The sequence below is a fragment of the Aquarana catesbeiana genome, linkage group LG06 (genome assembly GCF_042186555.1).
Source record: "Aquarana catesbeiana isolate 2022-GZ linkage group LG06, ASM4218655v1, whole genome shotgun sequence".
Taxonomy (NCBI): Eukaryota; Metazoa; Chordata; class Amphibia; order Anura; family Ranidae; genus Aquarana; species Aquarana catesbeiana.
This window is the reverse complement of record NC_133329.1, coordinates 29,248,902-29,259,758: the sequence shown is the minus strand read 5'-3', so window position 1 is coordinate 29,259,758 and position 10,857 is coordinate 29,248,902. Positions and strand designations below refer to the sequence as shown.

The window sequence follows — 10,857 nt, the reverse complement described above, 5'->3', positions numbered from 1 at the left end:
AAAGACTGATTATCCTTATTAAGTACTGATTTATATAAATGCTGATTTGACTTCCACATATAGTTCCACCATTCTACAGATATGTGTCAAGCTGGCCCGATGATCACTTGCAAAGTACAACATATATCATTGCTGGAGTTCAGCTTAAAAAACCCATCATTTCATTTAGGGTCTTTCACAAAACTATTGTCCACTATTACTTTTCACATCTTAATGTTTTGATTTTTAACAGAAACTTGGGAAGGTTGGAATCTTCTCCAGATCTTCACAAACAGATTACGAATGGCTGGAGCCCTTGCTGAAATCTGCAGACCTTGGCGTGAAGGAAGTCAGACCGGTTTATATATCAAACAAAGGATATGCAGAGTTTTATGAAGAGCTCACAATCTGTGATTTTGCGATCCTATATCACACTAAGAACAGAGGGAGAGTCAATATCACTGATGTCAACGACTCCCTGTATGACGTGGAAATAGAGGAACTGTCTACAGCTCTTGGTAAATAGTCGTGTGTATTGTCGTACCGCATTCCTTCTTAACACATTAGCCCTGCCTCAATGTGTTGTGAAAACAATGAAGACTTCAAAGAAATGGGACAAAGGACAAACATAATTAATTCATTTTGATACAGTAAATGATCCCCATTGCTCATCCCTTAATGTATTTTAAAAGCTTAGAACAAGTAAGAACCTTCTTTTGATGTCCAGATGTGTTAAACACCCTTTTCCTTGGTGTTATCTTACAATGTATATAGAATAAACCCATTAGGTATTTTTTAACACAGATTTATTTTCTGAATGTTTAAAGTACATACTGTATAAAGCCAACAATTTTTATATTAAATGTGGAAGCACTGGAGGCCCCGATTCATCCTCCTTTATTTGTTCTGGTGACCATTGTCTCTGGTACAGAAAGTGATGGGAATTCCAAAATGTTTATGTTTTCAGCAGGACATGAGGAGAGGGGAAATCATCAAAGAGGGGGATTAATTCCCATTTTGGAAAGATTTTATTTCACTTCCTGTTATGCCACGGGACAGAAAGTGAAGGAAATTCCCCCCAATAGAAAACAGACATTACTAAAAAAAAAAAAAACTTGAAGTGGGTCTAACCCTTCATAAAAACAAATAAAATAAAGTTACTCGTACCCAGAAACCCACATCCTGCCTTACAGATGGAGGTCCCAAGAGAAGAGGACGGAGGAGAAGGGGTTAAAAAGAGAGAGGGGCGCACCGGCCATGTGCATTATCTTTTGTAAAATTTATTGAATAAAAATGATAAAAGAAATAACTCACAAGCAGTTGTAAAACCAGGTGCCATAAAACTCGAGCAGCAACTAGGTGCAAGCGGTTATAATGATGAGCGAAGCCTTCCAAAGGTCTTAGAGGAACATACAGGCCTCACTACCAGCTAACGCGTTTCGAAGGGCATGTCCTTTCTTCATCAGAGCTCAGCAGTCAACTGCTGAGTTCTGATGAAGAAGGGACGTGCCCTTCGAAACGCGTTAGCTGGTAGTGAGGCCTGTATGTTCCTCTAAGACCTTTGGAAGGCTTCACTCATCATTATAACCGCTTGCTGCTAGTTGCTGCTCGAGTTTTACGGCACCTGGTTTTACAACTGCTTGTGAGTTATTTCTTTTATCATTTTTATTCAATAAATTTTACAAAAGATAATGCACATGGCCGGTGCGCCCCTCTCTCTTTTTATTTCTTTGTCTGCTAGGATTCCCCATCCTTGAGGGCAGCAAGGCTTGTGTTGTTTTACCATCCGTCTGGTTGACCACTTCGCAGGAGTCATTTTCTTTTTCTGTATAGGAGAAGGGGTTACCCTGGCCCTACGAGGGTTACCCTCACCTCTCTCCCCTTTACCCCCCCCCTTCTTCCCCCCTCCTAAAGTCTTTATGGAATAAAAAAAAGAAAGTTTAGGTTCAGATGTAGTCTAAAGACTATTAGAGGCTTTCAGAACAGGAAGGCCATGCTCCAAGAGAGTGTACCCCCCACCCAAGAATCCTTGCCCCATGTGATGTATGTGCCATGTCAGAAAATAGGACACTTCCTTTTAGCTGTTGTCCTAATAAGGTATTATAAATACTTGTTTAGGATTATAGTGATATTCAGGGCTTTTTTTCTCGGAGAATAGGTGCAGGAACTCCCCTCGTCTGAGTCACCCCACACAACAATAGACTCCCCCAGCAACAATGGACTCCACCCCAACAAGAATAGATTCCCTGCAGCAACAGTGAACCACCCACAACAAAATATCACACCCAGTAACAAAATATCCACCCAAGCAACATTAGACACCCCCCAGCAGCAACAACAGGTCTCCCAGCAGCCATCATCAATGGATCCTCTAGCAGCCAATAAAAATAGACCTCTCCCTCAACAGTAGATTCCTTCCAGCAACATAATACCCCACCCAGCAACAATAGATTCCCCATCAGCAACAATAGACCCTCACACAAAATCAGATCCCCACCAGTGACAATAGATCCCCCAGCAGCCAACATCAATAGACCCTCCAGCATACCCCACACCCCATGCTATTACATAAATTCAGTGCTGGAGGTGCCGGAACTGCGTTCCCCTGCGTTCCCACTGAAAAAAAGCCCTGGTGATATTACATAGGGAGTAAGTATTCTCACTCCATAACCTCCTTTGGCCCCAAAAGCAGGATTTGTGGGTCCTAATAAATTATAAACTCACACCACTGACCTCATATCAGCCAGAGAATAAATAAAGGGGTTCACTTTGCTGAAATACTGTTAGACTGGGTTGTTCAATATTTCCCCACCTCCAATATTAAATTGAATAATTGTAAAGCCAGCCATACATGATTTGAAATTTAAATGGTTCAGCAGGGACCAGCTGAATTTTGATCCATGTATGGGCAGAGTGGTTGTACCTAAGTCAATCTGCAGAACGATGTCTGTACAACTGCCCTTTCAGATCTTTGCCGCTTGATCAGCACCATCTGCTATAGCAGGCAATGCTGAGCCTTGTATTCTGATGGCAGGGAAGGCTCTCTGCCATCAAAATACAATTGCACTGCGGGTTCAACCCAGTGGTTAAATGAAAAAAAAAGTGCCTCATCTATGGCCAGCCTTAGACAAAAGGATGAACTGTTTATACAGATATAACTTAATTAGAAGGTCATATAGAAGGGCACAGATAGAGGGCACGTGTAATAAATATTAATAGGATGTTGTCCTTCTGTCATGTATAGGACGGTACAAGGTTTTGGTGGTAATAGATGATCTCCAGGACAGCAGCTGGAGGACAAAGAATCGAATTCTGAAGTTTCAGTACAGCATCCCAAAGTTCGCCCGGAATATGCTTCTTGTCTCTGAGGAAGAGAAGAAAAAGGGAGAAAATGAAGGAAAGCTCCTGACTAAGTTGATAGAGATCATTGTGTCCCCTGCGGTGGATGAAGAAGGTACTTGTCTTTCAAGCTAATTGTGAAACGATCAATGTAATGGCCACCGATGTAGACTGCTTGTTGGCAGTTTGCATTCCATTTAGAGTGTTGTTGACATTTCTTTTGCTTTTGTCATTCTATTGCTACAGTTCAAACATTTGTCATTTAATGCTAAAGCCAGAGTCAAATACCTTAAAGAATGTAAGGGGTAGCCTGGCAACCCAACACAAACCATTATGTATATGTAGTTAAATCTTCAACAGTTGATGCAAATCCTCACAAAGGAATATGTACTAAAAAACAAACAAGATGGAACACTTCTAAAGCCTCGTACACACGATCAGATTTTCAGACGGGAAATGTTCGATGACAGGCTGTTGGCGGAAAATCCGACCATTTGTACGCTCCATCGGACAATTGTTGTCGGATTTTCTATGGACAAATGTTGGATGGCAGGCTTTAAAATTTTCCGCTGACAAATGTCTGTTGTCGGATTTTCCGAGCGTGTGTACACAAGTCCGTCAGACAAAAGTCCAAAGTACAAACACGCATGCTCGGAAGCAAGGATGAGCCGGAAGCAGTCGGTCTGGTAAACTAGCGTTCGTATTGGAGAATTAACATTCGTGACGCGGCAAATTATGAAATCTCGAAATGCAGCGCACAATTCTCTTCTTCTTTAATGGGATAATAATAAAGCTGCTTTGCTGGTCATACTGATGGAGTTATTGCAAACACATTTTCAAAGGCTTTTTTTTCTAGTGATATCAAGAATAATATTCTTATGCTTATTTTTTTTTTTTTTCGGCAAGTTACCACAACACCATTATCCCGTAGTTTTTAAGATCAAAGATACAACTATGTTGGTGTCCCTTGTTAATTTTATATTGTATTTTTTAAAACTTAACTGCCTACTCCCAAACTGAACAAAATTTGAAGTAAAACACATAGCCAAGTATTATTCTACACATTTTTTTTATTGTGCATTAAAAAAAGAAAACAAATAAAATTAGATTTGTTATCTGCCAATAGAACTTAACCAAAAAGTGCATTCTATGCATCCAAAAATATAGAACATATACCAAATCAAAGCATTATTCAACCAAAAAATAAAATAAAAGCCTCAGGCATGTGTCCTGCTTCTTAATATAGGGGGTCAACAATGCCAAGAGTTGGTGAAAGCAGGGGTCCGTCATCCGGAGATAATTTCAAAAATCATCCGGATTATTCTCCTGGAGCTCCCGCAGCAAAGGCATATGACATAATTGGTCACGATTAATAAAGCAACCAATTTTTGGTCCAATAAATCCTCCTCCTCCTGTTCCTGGACTGGACTTGCGTCAAAGCAATAACTCCAAGGCCAATAATAAATAGCACGTTATTTCCTCCGATTCCGCAACATGGCTGGTTGACGAACGGCCGTTCAGAAACAAAATGAAAAGTACGAACTGAAAAGTGCAAACTGAAAAGTGTGAACCAACACTCACCAAACTTCAACTAACACGAAATTAGCAGAAGGAGCCCAAAGGGTAGCGCTAAAGAGCTGAAAAACCACGTAGTACGTCACTACGTTCGTGTTTGTTTGCCGACAATTGTGTGCCATTTGTATGCAAGACAAGTTTGGGGCCAACGCCCTTCAGACAAAAGTCTGCGGTTTTGTCTGCGGAAAATACGATCGTGTGTACGAGGCTTTAGAGTATCAGAAGACTGAAATGGTGAAATAAATCACCAAATCAATAAAATTAGAGAGCTCACCTTGGCAAAAGGCTGAGAAGACACAAATAAGTGTTCCAACAAACAAGCTTGAAAATTAAGCGTCCCGACAAACAAGCTTGAGCAGCAAGAATCCATGGAATTTGCCCAGAAAACTTCAAAAACTGATGGATAAAGACAAACCATCTAAGTGTAATTGTAATCAATAAAAAATAAAATTTGTAAGAGAAAATTCCAGATTTAATGAAATAAATTAAAACCTAATGATTTTATTAAATCTGGAATTTAGTCTTATATTGTGATCTACCTTTTCTCCATCCTACCCTGTAGATCCATAACATCTAATGGTTTATTATACTTAGCCTTTAGGATCAGGTTAGTCCTTTCCTGTGGGTATGTCCCATTATTGGTTACAACTACACTTAGATAGTTTATCTTTATCCATCAGATTTGGTAAAATTTCTGGGAAATAGTATATCATGGGTTTTTGCTATTCAAGCCTGTTTGCCGAGACACTTAATTGGTGTTTTCTTGGCCTCTTGCCAAGGTCTGTTCACTGAAGCAACAAGCCGCAGTCATAACACCATAGTGATAAATTTAACATGTGTCAATGTTGGCTTATTTGTTATATATGCTTAGCGAAGTTGGTTGTGATTTTTTTTTCTATGATTCTAAAATTGTTTTATTTCTTTATTTGTCATTTTTTGCATGTTCGGTTATAATTGAAAAAATCTTTGAATAAAGAGTTATACGTAAAAAAACTAAATAAAAAATAACACCATAGTGCTCAGGAATCGTGGGTATCAGAAGGGTATCAATGTAAGAATTTGAATCTTCTCATACTCTAATGCCCCGTACACACGATCGGACTTTCCAACAAAACCATTGATTTTTTTCCGAAGGCTCAAACTTGTCTTGCATACACACGGTCACACAAATGTTGGCCCAAAATTCCAAACGTGAGAACGCGGTGACGTACAAGACGTACGATGAGCCGAGAAAAAGGAAGTTCAACAACCAGTGCGGCTCCTTCTGCTTGATTCCGAGCATGCGTGAACTTTTGTGCGACGGACTTGTGTACACATGATCGGAATTTCTGACAACAAAGTTAAGTTGGCGGAAAATTTGAGAACCTGCTCTCAAACATTTGCGTGTGGAAATTCAGACAGCAAATGTCCGATGGAGCCTACACACGGTCGGAGTTTCCGACAACAAGCTCACATCCAACATTCCCCGCCGGAAATTCCAACCGTGTGTACGCGGGATTAGAAGGACTCCTTCTTGTAATATATGCTAAAGGGAACTTCCACCACATGTGGTTTTGGTGAAGTATAATGGAATGATAGTGAGAATAGAGCATTGACTGAAATGTAATGTTTCCTAGCAGCAACAATCACTATTCTGTCTGCCCGCAGACACAACTGATGTTCTGGGTGTGAACCAAATACCTAAAATAAATAATTTCTTTATAAAATATATAATTGGAATCAGGGCCTGATCTAGCCTATCTGATCTGATAATAATAACCAGGGAGCACAATATTCAATAGTCTGAAAGAGATGCAGGAAACTGGAATTCCCTCTTCACTCTGAATGCTTCTGTATCATGAGCCACAACCTGGAAGTAACATCTGACGGGTGGTGCAGAGGTGGTACAGGAGTGAACAGAGAACACTAGTATGTACTGTATAAGGCTGTCATTAGTTTAGGATGATTAAACAGAACCTATGCCTGCCCCCTTATATCAGGTATCCCTATCAGAGTCCCACCTTACATCAGGAGTACTCAGCAGAGTTTACCCTTACATCAGAATTTCTATAAGAGTACCTCCTTAGATCAGGTGTCCCCACCAGAGTGCACCCTTATATCAATCCCCCCCCCAGAGTGCCCCCATTACATCAATTGACTCATTAGAATGTCCCCTTCAGAATGTCCCCTACACCAAATGCCCCCATCAGAGTCCCACTTACATCATTTATCAACTGCCCCAGTCAGAGTGCCCACTCACATCATATGCCCCCATCAGAGTCCCCCTTACATCAATTGTATCCTTCAAGTCTCATGGATTAGTGGATGCACACTCAGAGATCTAGGGGGGGGACTAAAATCTGGCACCCCCCTATATCAGGGCCTTATTGGGATGGGTGGTAAGTTTCGAAGATGACTAGTTGCTAAATTCAGCATGTAAAGGTAATCCCAAGAGCAAGGAGGATCCAGAGTACCTTCACGTGTAAGAATCTTTGATCCAGAATTGGCCAGAGCCCTTCATATCTACACAGGTCTATGTGAAGGGGGTTTAAAATGTATTTTCATGTTTGAACCAGTTTCCTAGCTTTTGGACAATCGGGCACTTGGTCCTTCATTGTGCTAGACAAGGGGGGCGTGTCACGTGTTCCTCTTATACTGGGTAACAGCAGGCACTTGATGGTGCTCCATACCAAACCTGGGCATTAGTTAGACATTTTAATTTTGCTCATTAGGCAGCAGAGACATACAATATTCAATAGGTACTGAAGGGGAAGGATAGGGTGAAGGTAAGTACAGAGAACACAGGTACAGGTACAGAGAAAGGATGTCATGAAAATTAAACAGAAGAGGCCACCAGGACTGGTGGACGGACTTTCAATGGATCTACTGTATAATGCAGCAGACAGGTGATATCTAAACATGTAACACAATCAGTACTGAATAAGTAGGAACACGGTAATATTACATAAAAAAATGGAAACAATGTTTTAACTGGGCCAAGATATGGCTTATCTATAGCATAAAATAATAGACGTTGATTGCCAATATAAAATAACTGATGTCTACAGAATGTTGCAATGCCAATGCATTATTATGGTTTAAAAATGTATTTGGGGATTATTTAGAAAACAGTGATTTGAACATTTCTCCATTTAAAGTGACCCCTACTTTACTGTAAAAATCCCTACTTTCTGTAAAATGTAAGTAACATTTCTGACAAAAAGAAGATATTACATGTTTCCTACTAAAATTGTTTAGCCCTGAAACTCTGGTCTGTGGCCCTCTCTGATTTAAGTTTACTTTGTTGCTTGTGTACATTAAAGCGGAGTTCCACCCAAAATGGAACTTCCGCTTTTTGGAATCCCCTCCCTCCAGTGTCACATTTGGCACCTTTCTGGGGGGAGGGGGGGAACGGATACCTGTATAATCCAGGTATTTGCTCCCACTTCCGGGCATAGATAGCCACAGTATCCGCGGCTATCTATGCCATATCTTGTGCCTCCTCAGTCCCCCCCACTGTCTTCTGGCAGCAGGGACCAGTGGGATCACGCAGCGCGACTCGCGCATGCGCAGTCGGGAACAAAGCTGTTAAGCGGCAAGGCTTCACTTCCTGATTCCCTTACTGAAGATGGTGGCGCCTCCACCCAAGAGCCGAGGGACAAATCGGCTTCGGGGGCCAACATCGCGGGCGCCCTGGACAGGTGAGTGTTCATATTTTAAAAGTCAGCAGCTGCAGTATTTGTAGCTGCTGACTTTAAAAAAAAAAAAAATCGGCGAAACTCCGCTTTAAGTTCACATGAGCAACAATGCAACTTTTAAAGTGTATGAAATAAGCTGCAATGGGATTGATTTACTAAAACTATATTCTATGCATGGAGGTAAAAAACCTTTTCTGTGTAACAGCCCCCCCCCAATATTTACCTGAGCCCCATCACGATCCAACAATGTGCATGAGAGCCTCGGCTGTCTGCAGACTCTCCCTCCTCAGTGGCTGTCAATCACAGCCAGTGAGCCAATGAGGAGAGAGAGGGGGTGGGGCCGAGCCGGGGCTCCTTGTGTGAATGGACACGCAGAGCCGCGGCTCAAGAGCGAGCCTCCATGGGTGTCACATTGCAAGCTGCTTGCTCTAGGGGCACTTGGCAGGAGGGAGGGGCCAAGTGCGCTGGCGGGGGTTCCCGAGAAAAGGAGGATTGGGGCTGCTTTGTGCAAAAACACTACACAGAGCAGGTAAGTATAACGGGTTTGCTATTTGATTTATTTATTTTGTTGGCTACTATGCACAGCTGTACCAAGCTTTGCACTCTCCAGTTTTAGTAAATCAACCCCATTGAGTACATGAGCGATTTATTTCATCCTATTTATAATGGAAAGCGAATAGATTTTCATTTTAATTACACGCCACATTCTTCATTCTATTCCAGTTGACTGCAGTGAGATCTCAATGCACTTTGATTTCTGTAGAGAAAATAAAGGAGTATTTCCTGTAATAAAAAGGTGTTAAATGCTGATCAAAGTCCTGGAATGTGAACGTTGTATACATTTTCTAATTGCATATATAACAATCTGAATGTAAGTAATAGGACAAAGAGTAAAGGTTTATCTGCTTGGTTGAACACAGGTCCTTGGGAGACTGACGGACATAATCCCGAATAAGCCAAGAAAAACTGACCATTAAAAATGATCCTGAAGAACTGAGTAATAGAAATGATCCTAAGACATCTGACACAGAAATTAAAGGATTTACTGACTGACAGAACGTATCCTGACCCTTCAACCCCGTGAGTGAATTATATCCTTACACACCAACTGGTGAATATGGTCCTGGCACCCCATTTGGAGGACATAATCCTGACACACGGATTGGTAGCTTTGATCCTTGCTCAAAACCATCCTGAGATACCAACAAAAGAAAATAATCCTGGGGCATCGACCTTCAGAAGTAATAACCAGGTCAACGACCAATGGAGAGGTTAATCAACCAGCAGAAATAATCTAAGAACACCAAGGTTTGAAGACAATCCTAAAACAGAATTGCAGTGAAAATCTGTTCAAGCACAGAAATGGTACAAACATTTCAGAGATACAGACTAGAAATGACTATCTTGTGAAAAAAAAACTCATCCATGGGAATCCGGAGAGACGATTGGACCATGGAAATACAGTAATGCAGATAAGATAACTCAAATATTGGGACTGGAGATAAGCAAATTGATTAGAGTGAATTTGGAATCAACCTAGATTACAAATATTCCCCCAATATAAGTGTAAGGGGAAAAAACGAAGGGGGTTAAATTTTGTAAAGGGCAGGGTCTGTCCAATGGTTCTTAAAAGATCATGTGATCTCCATTCTGGGATTGGTACATGTGGAAAAGATGAGGCCAGCTGCAGTCCCAGCTGCAATTAGGGGGCACGGACGCCTGAGGTGACAGATGTGACATGGACCTCTAAATATCACGAGGTGAGAGGAGCAGCATGGTCCCCCCACTTCTGTTCCTGTGAAGGCTGCCTGAAGCAAAATGTGAAGTTCCTCCATTGTGAGCATCTAATAAAATTCTGCCCGAGGGAGCATTAATCTACTGTTGGGTGCTCCCCTTGGTGAATTGAAGGCCATAATTGTGAATCCTTGATGCAAAGTAGAGGATAACACTGACAGATATGATAAAAATGTACCGTGCCAAAGCTAGCCCCGTTGAGCCTGAAACATCTTCATTAAGAAGCAGTTGTATTTCACACATTTCCCTCATTAAAGTGAAAATGCTAAAAATGACAATCTCTTTGTGTGTGTGTGTCCTTTAATTCTCTATCTCTCAATCATAAAATAACTTTTTGTGGGGTGATCAAGGTGTTGTCCACCTGAGGTAAAATGGTCAATATTCAAGCAGTCAATAGTCAAGTAAAGTTCACCTAAAGAGAAATAGGCCTGGATTCTTAGGCAAGGGCGGAGGGAACAATAAGAGAAGGTTGTGTATTAGGGGGGCACACTGG

General features: G+C 41.3%; 1 long non-coding RNA gene across 1 annotated transcript; it reads left to right on the top strand.

Annotated features, from left to right (window-relative positions):
• The first annotated feature begins 224 nt into the window (after nt 1-224).
• Nucleotides 225-10,642, top strand: LOC141147537 (uncharacterized). The gene is made up of 3 exons (XR_012245063.1): nt 225-497; nt 3,224-3,433; nt 9,491-10,642. It is a non-coding gene; the product is annotated as an uncharacterized lncRNA (long non-coding RNA).
• Nucleotides 10,643-10,857: the final 215 nt, after the last annotated feature.